General features: G+C 39.7%; 1 protein-coding gene across 1 annotated transcript in view; it reads right to left on the reverse strand.

Annotated features, from left to right (window-relative positions):
* LOC109422062 (protein gone early) overlaps positions 1–15,402 on the reverse strand; it is a 349,322-nt gene that overhangs the window by 27,308 nt on the left and 306,612 nt on the right. The gene's annotated exons all lie outside the window — the stretch shown is intronic.

A 15,402-nucleotide genomic window follows, 5' to 3' on the forward strand; every position in this document is an offset into this window, starting at 1 on the left:
TACTTTGAAAGTACTCAACAAAAATGGCTGAAATTTCACTGTAAACAGTTTAACACAACAATTTTACACTGTCAAAGTTTTACAAAAATCGGGACAGTGTTACCAGTTCTACAGTCAAAATAGTGCACGCGGAACTAAAAATGGTCAAAAAGTACCTAAAATTTACCTTGAAACGATTTGAGCTTTGGATATTTACTAGAAAAAGTACTGAACCGATTTCGATCAAATTTTTACCACTTAATTGATACTAAGTTAAGAATATCGAGTGAAATTTTCAAATGTTTTGATGAGGTAACAAAAAAGTTATAGCCTAAGTAATTTTTTGAAATGGGTGCACAAATTTTCTAAAATCTCATTTTATGATATCGACAATATATGCGCCAATACTCAACCGATTTCAATGAAAATTTTATGGTATTAGCTACACATAATATACTATTCATGGTCAAAAGCTATTTTGACGAACGCAATCAAAAGTTATACAATATTTTCTGTGTGGCAATTTAATCGTGTTCGCCCTTTACTTCCTCTGTAAAAAAAACACAAAACTCTTTGTTTTTTACCTTCTCGTCCGGGTTCGAATTTATTGCTCAAGTTTAACCGCATCGGCCAATTTTTGCTTTATTTTCTAGATGCTTTTTCATTTCCTAAGCTCAACTCCATTATCAGATATCTATCTCTTTGTCCAGGTTTTATCTATTCATCCTGGCACAACCTTTGCAAGTTTTTTTTCCGAGTCATTTTTACATTCTATTTTATAATGGTCCACTGCACGAATTTATGCTGGCCTGCTTGCTCTCATAGGAAATTTGACGTTTGAGCATATCAACTTGAACAATTTCAGCTCGATTGGAGAAACTATATTTTGGCGCCTGCCGTTTTAAGTTTTCATACGATTTACTATAGGAAAAATCACTTTTTCAAAGAAAAATCGCCACAGGTTGCCCCTTAACCCCTAAAAATAAATCGATGAATGATTTCTGTTGGAAATTTTACGAGGAAACAACCCTCCGAAGACCGCAAAGCGATCTAAGGTAGGTGGAAAAAGTTATTGCCTGGAAACCGTACGGTATGCCAACGCTGTTTAACATGTAAGGAATAACAATAAATAATAAAATCTCGTCATTTTATCGATCGGTCGAGGCTTAAAAACTTTTTCCACGAACGTCGCATCGGCTTGCGATCTTCGGAGGTCTGATTCCTCGTAAAGTTTTCTACAGAAATCATTCATCGACTTATTTTTAGGGCAAGCCTTGTTGGATAAATGTACGACACGTGCTGAAAAAATCATCATTTTATAGGAGAGTAGGAGAGAGAGAGTGAGAGAGAAAATAGATAGAAAGATACAAAGTAGGAGGAAAGGGACGAGCCAGGGATTGAACCCAGGACCTTCTGCATATGAATCAGAAGCGGTAGCCACTAGACCACCAAGCTCGTCCGTAGACTTTGGCCAGATCCCCCTCCCTCCAAGAAGTCTACGTGGTTTATGAACGGCCCCTTAGAACAAATTTCATTCAGAAAGTTGTGTAAGGATTTGAAACTTCACTAGAGTAAGGTTTCAAACCAATACACGATGACAACACTAACGCCGCCAAACATCATATTGCCACAGTCAGTGGTGAATTGAAACATTTCAAGTGGTGAATTAAATTAGTATGAGAAATTAACCAATTGCAGCACCACGCTATTGCCACTTGTGTTGCCGATGAAATATTCCTTACACTAAATTCAGATTGGACTTGGATGTCGGCTACAAAAAATTTCCACGCCAGCTTCCTCCTCAGACCAAGATCTGTCGAAACAAATTTGCCTTTATCAATACGCTAATTCCATTAGCGGCGTGCAGTAGGAACGGAATGGGGTCGTTGAGACGGTCTATTCTAGTCGCAGGTATGATTTAAAGACACTATATGGTAAAGACACGAAATCTGATGATTGTTTCTGTTGATGATGATTCCCGCATCATGACGATGATGCTGCCGTGCAATGCCTTCAAAGCGCGTTTGACAGGTCTCCTGCTCGATTGGAATGGCATTGACAGTAAATTTGGTATTCCAATTGGAACATTTCGTGTCTTTGCATATAGTGTCTTTAGTATGATTGATCCCGTATACACGAGAAACCGTATGTCACTGTTTCTGTTATAAAGCAGCAGTCTTCGGCTTGAAAATAACTCGCCCACCACCGTCGATTTAGGTGAACGTTTCTCTAATTTTTTGACTCATCAAATTGACACCGCTTCGTGAAGCGATCAGCCTGCTGTCCGAACTTCCGACGGTACCAGCACAACTCCGCACTTGCATTGTTGTTTCGGATTCTTGCACGAAATGTTGAACGAGCTCTGCGACGACTTCCGAAAAACTGCTGCAATCGCCGAACTTCCGTGCTGAGAACCTCTAATTATTCTTTTAGATTATCCATCTGATCAAACACCGTATTAGGAGCTGGATTTGTTACCGGATCGGTGCAACAGCGGCATCCCGCGGGATCTCAGTGAGCTTGTCTGCATTTTCCGGCTTGGGTGATGTTCCGTCGCTGATCGTTAGCACTGGACAAATAGGCTGAGGCATACGCTGTCGGCTGCACAGCTCTTGCAATTTTTGCTAAAAGGTGGGTCGGACGCCTGTCGCCGAGATCCGATGATTCAAGAAGACGTTCCAGGCGAGTTTGGGGGGAAAGAATAAACCGAGGGACATTGGCGTAACTGGAGGGGGGGCCAGGGGGGCCAGGCCCCCCCCAGAATCCGCCAGGCCCCCCCCAGAAATTTTCCATGACTTTATATATGGAAATTAGAAAAAATCTGAAAACCACTGTCGTGGTGACAAACATAGATCTATATTCTCAATTTAGTTGAAAATCGGAGTTTTCGACTAGCGAAGTTGGATTTTTCTCCAAATCCGTGCGTCGGACCTAACTTCGGAAGTGGTGCGCTGTATAGCAAACAAAATAATTCTTTGAGGAATCGTTCAATGAATTCCTGGAAGAATCTCCAGAGGAATTCTGGAAGGAATCTATGGAGAAATTTCTGAATATATTCATAGAGAAATTCCCGAAGAAATTCCTAGAGAAATTCCTAGAGGAATTCTGAGAGGAATTTCTAATGGAGTACCAGGAGAAATTTCCAGAGGAATTTCTGGAGGACTTACAGGAGCAATTTCAGAAGGAATTTCTGGAAGAATTACTAGAGAAATAATCGGAGGAATTTCTGGAGGAATCCATGAAATAATTCCTGGAGGAATGTGTAGAGGAAACCTCGGAGACTAAATTCCTGGATTAATTCTTGGGGGAAACCCTGGAAGGATTTCTGGAGGAATTCCCGGAACAATTCCCCAAGGAATTGCTGTACGAATTTCCGAAGAAATTCCTGGAGGAATTCCTGGATCCATTCCTGAATAAATTAGCGAAAGTATTCCTGAATAAATACCTGGGGTAATTTTTGGTGAAATTCGTGGTAGAACTCCTAGAGGAGTCCCTGGAAAAATGCCTGGATGAAATCCTGGACGAATCCCAGGAGGAATACCTGGAATAATTCTTGAATAAATTCCAGAAAGAATTTGTGGGGAAATTTTTAAAAGAATCCCTTGAGGATTTCCTGGAGGGTTCCAGAAAAAATATTTGAAGAAATTCCTAGAGATATCTCAGGAGGAAATCATTCAGGAATCCCAGGAAGAACTATTGAAATATTTCTTGGATAAACTCCGAGAGGAATTCTTGGGGTAGTTTCTAAATGAATCCCTGGAGGATTTTCTAGATAAACTCCTGGAGAAATTGCGGTAATAATTTCTGAAGGAATCCTGGATTAATGCCTGGAGGAATCCCTATAGAAATCTCTGGAGGAACTTCTGGAGGAATGCCTGGAGTAATCCCTGGATAAATTCCTGGTGACATGCCTGTATCAATTCCTGGAGGAATCTCTCGAGAAATTCCTTAAGAAATCCCTGGAGGATACCCTGGGGAATTGCCTTGAAAAATCCCTGGAGAAATTCCTGGACTAATGCCTGGAGTAATCTCTGGATACATTTCTAAATGAGTACCTGGTGGAGTTTTCAAAAGAATTCTGGGAGCAATCTAGTGGAGTTTAGAGTTTTTAGAAGAACTCCCGAAGCAATCTCTAGATGAATTGCTGGAGAAATCCTGAGATGAGTCCATGGAGAAACTCCCTGGAGAAATTTCTAAAGAAACCTCTCGAAAAATTCCTAGAGGAATCCTTAGAGAAATTTCTAGAGAAATTCTTGGAAGAATCCCTGGGAAAATTCTTTGGAAAATCCCTGGAGGAATCCCTGAAGCAACTTCTGGAGAAACCTCAGGAGGAATGCCTGGAAAGTTCTGGACAAATTCCTGCAGGAAGTTCTGGATAAATTCCTTGCGGAATCCCAGGAAGAATTCCTGGATTAATCTGTAAAGGAATTTTTGTGGAAATTCCTTGGAACTATCCCTGGAATGAATTCCTGGAGGAATCTCGAGAGAAGTTCTGGAAGCAGTTAATGGAGGAATTTCTAAAGAAATTCCAAGAGAAATTTCTGAAGAAACTCCAAGAGAAATTTCTGAAGAAAATCCAAGAGAAATTTCTAGAGGAATTCCCAGAGGAATTTTTGGAGGAATTCCTGAAGGAATTGCGGTAGTAATTTCTAAAGGAATTCCTATGGGAGTTCCTGGATCAATTCCTGGAGGACTTTCTGAAGGGATTCTTGGGGTAATACTTAAGTAACCTCTTGAGGAATTCCTGGGGGCATCCTTAGAGGAATTTCTAGAGAATAACTTGGAAGAATTCTAGAGAATTACTTGGAAGGAATCCATGGAGAAATTTCTGAAGGAATTCAAGGAGAAATTTTTAGAGGAATTCAGAAAGGAATTTCTGGTGGAGTTCCAGGAGGATTTTCTGGAGGAATTACTGCAGGAATCATCGGTGGAATTCCTGGAGGGATCCATGAAATAAATCCTGGAGGAATGTGTAGAGGAAACCTTAGAGAAGAAATTCCTGGAAGAATTTTCGGAGGAATTAATGGAAGAATTCCTGGATCCAAACTTGAATAAATTCCTGGAGTAATTCCTGAGGAAATACCTGGGGTAATACCTGGAGAAATTCTTGGTAGAACTCTTGCAGAAGTCTCTGGAGAAATGCCTGAATGAAATCCTAGAGGCATGCCAGGAGGAATACCTGGAATAATTCTTGAAAAAAATCCGGGAGGAATTTCCGAAGGAGTTCCTGGAGGAATCTCAAGATTCATTCCTGATGAAATACAAAGTTCGATTTCTGAGGGAATTCCAGGAGGATTTTCTGAAGAATTCTCAGGGGAAATACTGAAAAAACCGCTGAAATTCCTGAGGAAATCCTGAAATCCTGGATTAATTCCTGCGGGAGTTTCTGATGGAATCCCAATAAGAGTTCTTCTAGAAATGTTTAAAATAATCTCGGAATTCGTTTTTGTAAGAATAACAGAAGAAATTTCCGGTGAATCCCTGGAGGAACTCATGAAGTAATTTCTGAAGAAACCCGATGAGGAATCCCGGAAGCAAGCCCCATTAGGAACTCTTTATGGAATCTCAGGAGAGCTTTCTTAGCGAATACCTGGAAGATTTTTTGTAGGAATATTCCTGGATAAAAAAATGAAGAAATCAATGTCTGCAGTAATTGTTGAAGGAATACTAGGATCCCTAGTGGAGCGGACCTGGTGGGATGGTTAGAACACTTGACTATCACGCCGAGGGATCGAATCCCACTCCCGACAAACTCGCAAAATGTGACTTCTTCCTTCGGAAGGGAAATAAAGCGTGGGCCCCGAGATGAACTAGCCTAGGGCTAAAAATCTCGTTAATTCACATAAAAAAACTAGGATCCCTAAAGGTTTTTTGTACAAATTTTTTAAGCAATTCTTGGAGTGTTTTTTTAAGAATCTCTAAGTAAAATTTTCTAAAAGAATTTCTGAATTACATTCCTGCAGAAATACTTCGAATCATTCCAGATGTAATTATTGGAGCAATCTCTAGTGGAATTATGGAAGGCATATATGGAGATATCCCTGTAGAAATCTCTGAATACCTGCAGAAATACCTTAAAGGATCTCCGGAGAAATTCCTGAAGGAAACTTCGAAAAAAGCACTGGAACAATTACTGGAGGAACCTCTATAGATATCCCAGGACAAATCCCCGAAAAAATGTCTAGTAGAATCCCTAGATGAATTCTTGATTGAATTTCTGGAAGAAGCCAAGATGGAATCACTGAATTAAGCTATGAAAAAAATCTTGGAGGAATTGTTCATACTCATATAGTTTACAAAACTATGAACAAATCTGAAACAGTCATTTTGATTACTCAAAACTACAATACTGATTTGCATATTCACTTATCGGGCGCCCATCCCGCTTAATATTCATCTCAAGTCAGGCCCCCCCTGGGCCCCCTCCAGGAAAAAATCCTAGTTACGCCAATGCCGAGGGACCAAGCGATCCTTGATAGCCGTTGTCCACCTGCGGCGGATTCGGAACCAGAACGGCTACATGGTAAATCATGGATTGATCAAGTTTAGCCATGAGATGGTGGAACTTAATGACGTGTTTCGTTATATTCCCCACGATGAACTACGCCTCGGCTTGGGCACATTTCCAGGTCAGTTTTCCAAAATTCCGGAAGCTTGATTGATACTGCAGCAGCTGCGCCTTGTTATTTTCAGCGATTGCTACTGAAAACGGAGATGAAGTCTTCTTGATGTGCGGAACAAACGTAGCGCCGTAGCGCGTTCGACCATCATGTCCTAATCGGCCCTCCGTCGAGGAGCTGGTGAACCACGTTGCGATTATTCCGAAAGGTTGAATCGTAGAAGATCGATGAAACGCCATCACAAGAACGCCTTCATCGTCACCGATGAGAATAATTTGGGTGAGCTACGCACGCAGAGAAAGCAATGCATTACAGATGGCACCTGGAGGAGGATGGAGGAGTGATGGAACGCCAAAGCCGCGATAGAACGAAAACACGACGAGCCAAAGCGGTAGCCCGCCAGCGCTATTCGGTTCTTGAGAAGGAAGTGAAATACCGGCAACATTCGTCTCCTCTATGATATCTCACGTCGCCTTAGTGGGACTAAGATGAATGCTACGATGCACGTGAAAGACACGTCTGGACAGTTACTGACCGACCCGGCTGACCAGTTGAAACGCTGCACAGTGGGCAAAATCGAGCCAAAAAACGGAACTTATTTTTGCCGCTGGTTTGAAGCAATAAAAAGTATGTACCCCAAAGGAAAAAACCACGCTAAATCGATTGGTGATGGTCTCGTGACCGGCAGGTGACGGGAAATGGCCTCTTTGGGCACTTTTAGGTCCCGAATCTGGTTTTCCAGGTTCCGCACCAGGCTATTTTCAATCAAATCAGCTAAATATAGATTGCGGCACATCATTTCATGCCTATTTTTGGTAAGGATGTTAGTGGTGACTATTTAAGACCTCACCAAGGTCATATGGCCACTTCCGGATCCTGGTCCAGTTCCTCCGGTTCCGGATTCCGGCCATTTCAAGTGAAGTCACCTAAATATACAGTGCGACATATCAATTCATATCTATTTTCAACAGGCACGTGAGTAGTAACTGTTTGAGACCTCACCAAGGTCATATGGCCACTTCCGGATCCTGGTCCAGTTCCTCCGGATCCAGATTCCGGCCATTTCAAGTGAAGTCAGCTAAATATACGGTGCGACATATCAATTCATATCTATTTTCAATAAGCATGTGAATGGTGACTATTTTAGACCTCAACGAGGTCATATGGCCACTTCCGGATCCTGGTCCAGTTCTTCCGGATCCAGATTTCAGCCATTTCAAGTGAAGTCAGCTAAATATACGGTGTGACATATCAATTCATATCTATTTTCAATAAGCTTTTGAGTGGTGACTATTTGAGACCTCACCGGGGTCATATGGCCACTTCCGGATCCTGGTCCAGTTCCTCCGGATCCGGAGTCCGTCCATTTCAAGTGAAGTCAGCTGAATATACAGTGCGAAGGACGAAACACATTTTCAGAGTAAATGTTACACCATTTATTTGCTTTCTAATGTTTTTGTAGTCAAATAACCAGTTTTAATTTCCGTGGATAAAATAACAGTTCAAGTGTAACTGTCATGAAATCTAGATATTACTAAAGAGACCGATTCTTGTGGAAATAGCTTCAAAAAATCCTTCGAGAATTATTACGGCATTTCCTTCAACTTTTTTTTTTTGTAAATACTTCCTTGAGTTTTTATAGAAATCTCTTAGCTAAATGATTAAAAAAGTCCCTAACCACTTTGCTTGATTTTGCTCTGTAACTCTTTTTGGAAATCCTTCGGCAATTTGTTTGAAAGTAACTTCAGTAAATTCTTTAAGAACATCTTCAGCAATTTATTTCGGAAATCCATTGTTAATTTCATTGCGAATTTCTTCCACAATATAATTGGAAATGCTTTCAGCATATCTTTGGCAATTGTTATTTTTTGGAGAATTTTCTCATGAATTATTTATAATTTTTTATGCAACTTTTTTACTCATAATTTGGGAAAAATCTTCCGGAATTGCTTATTATAGGGGTATCCGGATTATTTCATAATCAAAATTAGTCGAAATCCAAAATTTCATAATTTTTGGAGTCCGGGAACTATTTCTAAAACGCATTTAAAATTTGTATGGGGAAAATTCTTGTTCGGGTCGAACTGTCACTTTATCGATTGAATTGTCATTCTATCCACGAAAATTAAAACTGTTCTATTAATTTAACCATCAAAACAAAGCTATTGGAATCCAATAAAATCACGTTATACAGTCAGGTCTTTTTTTACGCGGTTTTCATTTACGCGGCCGCGTAAATGAAAACTCCATATAAAGAAAAATCATCGTCTTATTTTTGCATGATTCGTCGAGAAATGGTGAGACTTTTTTTACGCGGTTTTTCGAATTTTGAACTGAGTTTTTTTTTACGCGGTACGTATCCCCCGCGTAAAAAAAACCTGACTGTACTCATAAAAATGAGCTCTTCCGATTAGGCTATAATAATAGCAATATTTTATTTACTAAACAACCCATTTTTTCAAATTTGTCTATAATATATTTTTTTAGGAATTAAGTTTAAAATAACCATAAAATTCAACAATAACTTCCTACGAAACTTGTTCTATTAGTTTCTGAAGAATATTTGCTTGGTAATCGTGAATTTTATCTGAATAATGACTGAAGGAATCTCCAGAAAATACAACTGTACTGTTTTCATTCATTAATTCCGTCAGGAGTTCTTCGCAGAAATTCGTCTCCAGAGGAATAATAACAAAATTATATCTGAAATATTACCTACGATTTTTTGTAGAATTTCTTTGAAGAAAAAATCCAAGCAGAATAACAGACGAATTTCTTTGACATTTCACGAGAACTAATTAAGAAATTTCATCAACAATTCATTTTTTGTAAATGTTTGTAATTATGTGATTGTAATTAATGTGAAAAATTATTTATTGTTCCTTTTATATGACAGTTCTGAGGATGACCGAAAAATAAAAGTAGGTTGAAACGTAAAACCAAATTACGATTTTAATTTAATAACATCACCGAGAAACACCAATTTAAATCGAACAAGATCAAGTAAGCGGTGATCAAAGCCATATCAAGAAAAGACAATTCATATTATTATTCTTTCGGCTACTCCTTTAGGAATATTTCTTTCTGAAGTTTCATCGGCAAATGGTGTTTTAGAAAATAAAATATTTATATTTTTCGTACTCTAAACAAAGTAAGACATTTGTAGAGTATAACATCATTTATTTGCTTTTCAATATATTATTTAAGTAGTCAAATTAACAAAACAGATGTAATTCACTTCGATAAATGACAATCGATTAAGTGATAGCTCGCCCTGAAGAAAAAAAATCAAATTATTTTTTTAACTGCGTTTTAGTGCGTTTAGTAGTTCCGAAATGAAACCCTGGATTTTGATCCCTTTTCCCTTGGAGATTATTTATATGAAATAGTCTGGATACCATTAAAAAGCCTGATAAGTTCGGAAGTTACCTTACAGTATTTCCATTAAAATAAACCCGTGAAAATTCTTTCAGGAGTTTATATGAAACATCCTCTGCTGGTTGATTTTCTTTCTGAAATATATTTTATTAATTATTTCACGCATTTCTTCGGAAATTATTTTACAATACTTTGGAAATTCACTGAACAAACCCTTCCAGCTTTCCACCTGCAATTTCTTATGAAAACCATTTTGCTATTGGTTTGGGAATACCTTCTATAACTCTGTCGGAAATTTCTCCTTCTTTGGGAAATCCATAGTCAATTTTATTGTGAATTCCCTCTGCAATGCCTTTGAATATTTTTAGGCAATGGTTTCCGGAATTTCATCCGTACTGTTTTAACTTATTTAGAAATTATTGCGGCTGTAATTCTTCCAAGATTTTTTCACTAAAGTAATTCGACAAGATATTGTAGGTAATATTATAGATATAATTTGATTATTAATCCTCTGGGGACGAATTTCTTAGAAGAACTCGTGATGGAATTATTGAATGAAAACCCTACAGTAATATTTTATTGACATCCTTCAGATAAAATACATGGAGCAATTTCCACAGAAGTTGAGTTTTTTACCCTACTAACAAAATTAGCCGCATAAGAGCTTATCATACAAATGGAATCGTAAGAAAGCTCTTTTAAGGTCTTATTCAGCAAAAATGTTAGTCCGGTAGTAAAATCGATACGTTCATTTGCTTAACTGTAATTTTATCCACGGAAATAAAAAAAAAAAACTGTTTTGTTTATTTGCCTTCAAAAACACAAGAAATCAAATAGAAGATGTTATATTTACACTGAATAAATATTTCGTACTTCGCACCGCATACTCAGCTGAGTTCACTTGAAATGGCCGGAACCCGGAATTGGAGTAATTGAAGCAGGATCCCGGAGTGGCCATGTGAGGTCTCAAACAGTCACCACTTACATTCTTACCAAAAATAGATATGAAATGATAGTTGCACTTTATGCTTAGTAAACTTCACTTGACATGGCCGGAATCAGGATCCAGAAGAACTGGACCAGGATCCGGAAGTGGCCATATCACCCCGGTAAGGTCTCAAATAGTCACCACTCACATGCTTATTGAAAATAGATATGAATTGATATGTCACACCGTATATATAGCTGACTTCACTTGAAATGACTGGAATCCGGATCCGGAGGAACTGGACCATGATCCGGAAGTGGCCATATGACCTCGGTGAGGTATAAAATAGTCACCACTCACATGCTTATTGAGAATAGATATGAATTGATATGTCACACTGTATATATAGCTGACTTCACTTGAAATGGCCGGAATCCGGATCCGGAGAAACTGGACCAGGATCCGGAAGTGGCCATATGACCTCGGTGAGGTCTAAAATAGTCACCACTCACATGCTTATTGAAAATAGATATGAATTGATATTTCGCACCGTATATTCAGCTGACTTCACTTGAAATGGCCGGAATCTGGATCCGGAGGAACTGGACCAGGATCCGGAAGTGGCCATATGACCTTGATGAGGTCTCAAACAGTTACTACTCACATGCCTGTTGAAAATAGATATGAGTTGATATGTCGCACTGTATGTTTAGGTGACTTCACTTGAAATGGCCGGAATCCGGAACCGGAGGAACTGGACCAGGATCCGGAAGTGGCCATATGACCTTGGTGAGGTTTTAAATAGTCACCACTAACATCCTTACCAAAAATAGGCATGAAATGATGTGCCGCACTCTATATTTAGCTGATTTGATTGAAAATAGCCTGGTGCGGAACCCGGAAAACCAGGTTCGGGACCTAAAAGTGGCCAAAGAGGCCACTTCCCGTCACCTGCCGGTCACGAGACCATCACCAATCGATTTAGCATGGTTTTTTCCTTTGGAGTACATACTTTTTATTGCTTCAAACCAGCGGCAAAAATAAGTTCCGTTTTTTGGCTCGATTCTGCCCACTGTGCGCTGGTTTGAGCACTTTGGAAATCGTTTTCAAGTGTCGGCCACGCTATCAGCATGATCCGCCAAGGGTTCGACACATTACTCGTGTCAACACCGAAGCTCCATCAGTGTAGGAGATAGAAACAGTCATCCGTAGCATGTAACCGAACAAAGCCCCAGGGGTCGATCGCATATCAGCTGAGATGCTCAAAGCTTACCCCGTAGTATCCGCACAACTACTGCATCAATTATTCTGCAACATATGAGAAACCACGACATTTCCGGCCGACTGGGTGCAAGGCGTCTTAGTAAAGGTGCCCAAAAAGGGTGACGTGACTGTATGCGATAATTGGCGGGGCATCATGTTGCTGTGTATCGTTCTCAAAGTCCTCTGCAAAATTATGCTTAACCGGATAGAGGAGAAGATTGACGCAACTCTCCGACGGCAGCAAACTGGATTCCGTGCCGGACGATCCTGTGTGGACCATATTTTCACGATCCGTATTATTTTGGAGCAAATCAATGAATTTCAAGAGTCTCTTTACCTGGTATTCATTGATTACGAAAAAGCTTTTGACCGTCTCAACCACGAAAACATGTGGGAAGCCCTCAGGCACAAGGGTGTCCCTGAGAAAATCATCGGCCTCGTTGAAGCACATTACAGGGCATTTTCGTGCAGGGTACTGCACAACGGTGTCTTGTCCGATCCCATCCGGGTCGTTGCTGAAGTGTGGCAAGGATGTATCCTATCGCCGTTACTGTTCCTCATCGTAATCGACGAGATCCTGGTAGGAACGATTGATCCTGAACCAAATCGTGGGTTGCTTTGGCAGCCCATTAACATGAAGCACCTAGATGACTTAGAATTGGCTGCTGATGTTGCTCTCCTAGCTCAACGGTGCTCCGATATGCAGAGCAAGCTCGATGATCTTGCCAATCGCTCCTCAGCGGCAGGTCTTACCATCAACGTCAACAAGACCAAATCAATCGATGTAAACATGGTCCACCTTTAAAGCTTTACGGTAGCCAAAAGGCAGCCAAATCGAGTGGAGTACTGCCTGTGTGACAAAAATGCTTGATGACCATTATGCCTGTTGACTATTCGGTCTAATGTCCTTCAAAAGGCTCAATAAGAACACAGCGAGGGGTTCCTCAATTAGAATTACAGAAACTATATGTATGTAATTAGGCTTTTTTAAAAAAAAATATATATATTGTTGATTTAAAAGTTTTACCTGTTTATTTATTTAACATCAATATTTGCATTTCAAATGATCTAAATTTGCATCCGGGTATGGGCTGCCCAACAGTATTAAATCTACGATTGACACGAAACACAATTTGAAACGACCACCTCATCTCATTCTGTAAACAGCATTTATTGACTGAGCAAATTACCTACATCACAAGTTATTCCACACGACGGTCAGCTATTTGGTCGCATAACATCGACAATTATGCTGCTCCACCTGATCGGAAGATTCCCACCACCTGAGCAGACGCAATCCATAACAATATTCATAGCCGCGATTAAACTAACGACCGTCGACACTAATGTGGACTCCCCTTTCAGCTGCTTAAAATAAGACGTTAATATTAATGGTCAACTTCCTATATGTGGCCTGTGAACAGTCCGATATTCATCAATCAATCTGTATCGTATCTGTAGAATGTTCCGCTCTGCGGTCTTGCTGAACAACTGGCTCCATTCAGTTTTAATTTAAACGATTTTGGGATTCACCCAATTCCGAGAAGATCCGTAGAAAAATTACGAAAAAGCACCTACATCAAAACGTTTTTTTTGCGTAAACATCTCTTATTACGCTGAATCAGGCTGCACATTGCCAAACAAACATCAATCACTCGAAGAACAAAAGTCCTAAGGTTCTGGTTGGTCTCGTCTCAAGACTCAGGCTAGCGACGATTCTTATTCCGCCTCGTTCGAATAAACAAATCGCCGTCTCATTTCGCGGTTTACCGTCATTGCTAATGGTGTCACAAAACTCAACTCAAAAGTACCGCGCGATTGACAAATTCCTAGTGGTGCACGCACAGTCAGTCAGGCAGCTGAATGAATAGCAACCAGATTGAATGACAGACAGGAGGGCAACCAATAGCAACGGGCGATGACGAGATGTCACAGGTTGCGGTCGCGTAGACGAGATCAAGGCGTCGGAATCCACACCTTTACCAGACCAGATGGACGCGACGCATTGATTTGGCCCGAAGAGAATGTATTGTCGTCGCGGTTGAAACCCGAAGTTTCCCCACACCCGACAATCGATTTTTTTCAAAATCCATACGTCAAACCTAACGTCGGACGTAGAGCGCTGGACAGCGGACCCGGCCCTCTATCCAGCGCACTGTGTCCGACGTACGTCTGACACACGGTTTAGGAGAAACATCGATATTCGCGTGTCAAAAATTCCGATTTTCAACTGTACGAACAATAATGACAGAATTGAAAATAGTTACGAGTAACTAAAGATGCGGTGGATGAAACGCATTTGTAACGTTCAAGAAAATAACATTTATAAGGTTCTGAAATATTTTATGATAAAACCAAACAAATTTGAGGTAAACGCAAACATACGGTTAGTTTGTTTTGGCTACAAATATAAACTTGTTTGAAGACAACGTAACCTTAGATCTGGAACAAGTGGACCTATGTTTGAAATGAACAAGTCAATAAGGTTCTGTTTTAAATAAACGTATTACTTGCTTTTTTGAATAGATTGGATCAATCCTATAAACAGATTTAGATTTCTTCTAAATAAAAAAATTGAAGGATGAAAATTACTTTGACTTCGAAGCACTAACTTTTGAATTTTGTTCTAGATTACGGGAACGAAACGAGTTCCTCAAAGAAGAGTGCTTTTTAAAAATAAACATTTTTGATTAAAACATTTGAAGGGTTTCAAACATTTGATATGAAGTTCAATTCGGGTGCGAACACATTGATTTACGGGCAATGACATCGATGATAGTGTCGGAACGGAATGCTCTGCTATTTCTCAGACCAAACAAAAAAAAACAACCCCCTCCGGGCAATCATTTGTTAAATCTCCCACGGATCATCATCCACAATAACAAGTGGCGGCACGGTCGGTAGGGGAACTGCGGCCATAACGCCCATAGGGGGCAAGTTGCGCCACCCTTGTTTTAGGCAAACCACGTTATTTTCAGTAGTTTTTTCAATTGCAATCGCTAAAATAAGAATAAAAATGCTTCCTTGCATTTGAGTTTACATATTTTTACTAAAAAAATTGTACAAAAACTACGAAAAAAGATTTTGGTTACATTTGATGTAATTTTAGCCTGTCAAATGTTTGCACTTTTTTTCATCATTCAAAAGATTTTTTTCTCGCTATCCCCACAAACTGTTTTGCACACTCCCATTATTTGTGTACCAAGCGGAAAAAGTATCGAATTTGACCCTTAC

Source organism: Aedes albopictus, chromosome 1, assembly GCF_035046485.1.
Source record: "Aedes albopictus strain Foshan chromosome 1, AalbF5, whole genome shotgun sequence".
NCBI lineage: Eukaryota > Metazoa > Arthropoda > Insecta > Diptera > Culicidae > Aedes > Aedes albopictus.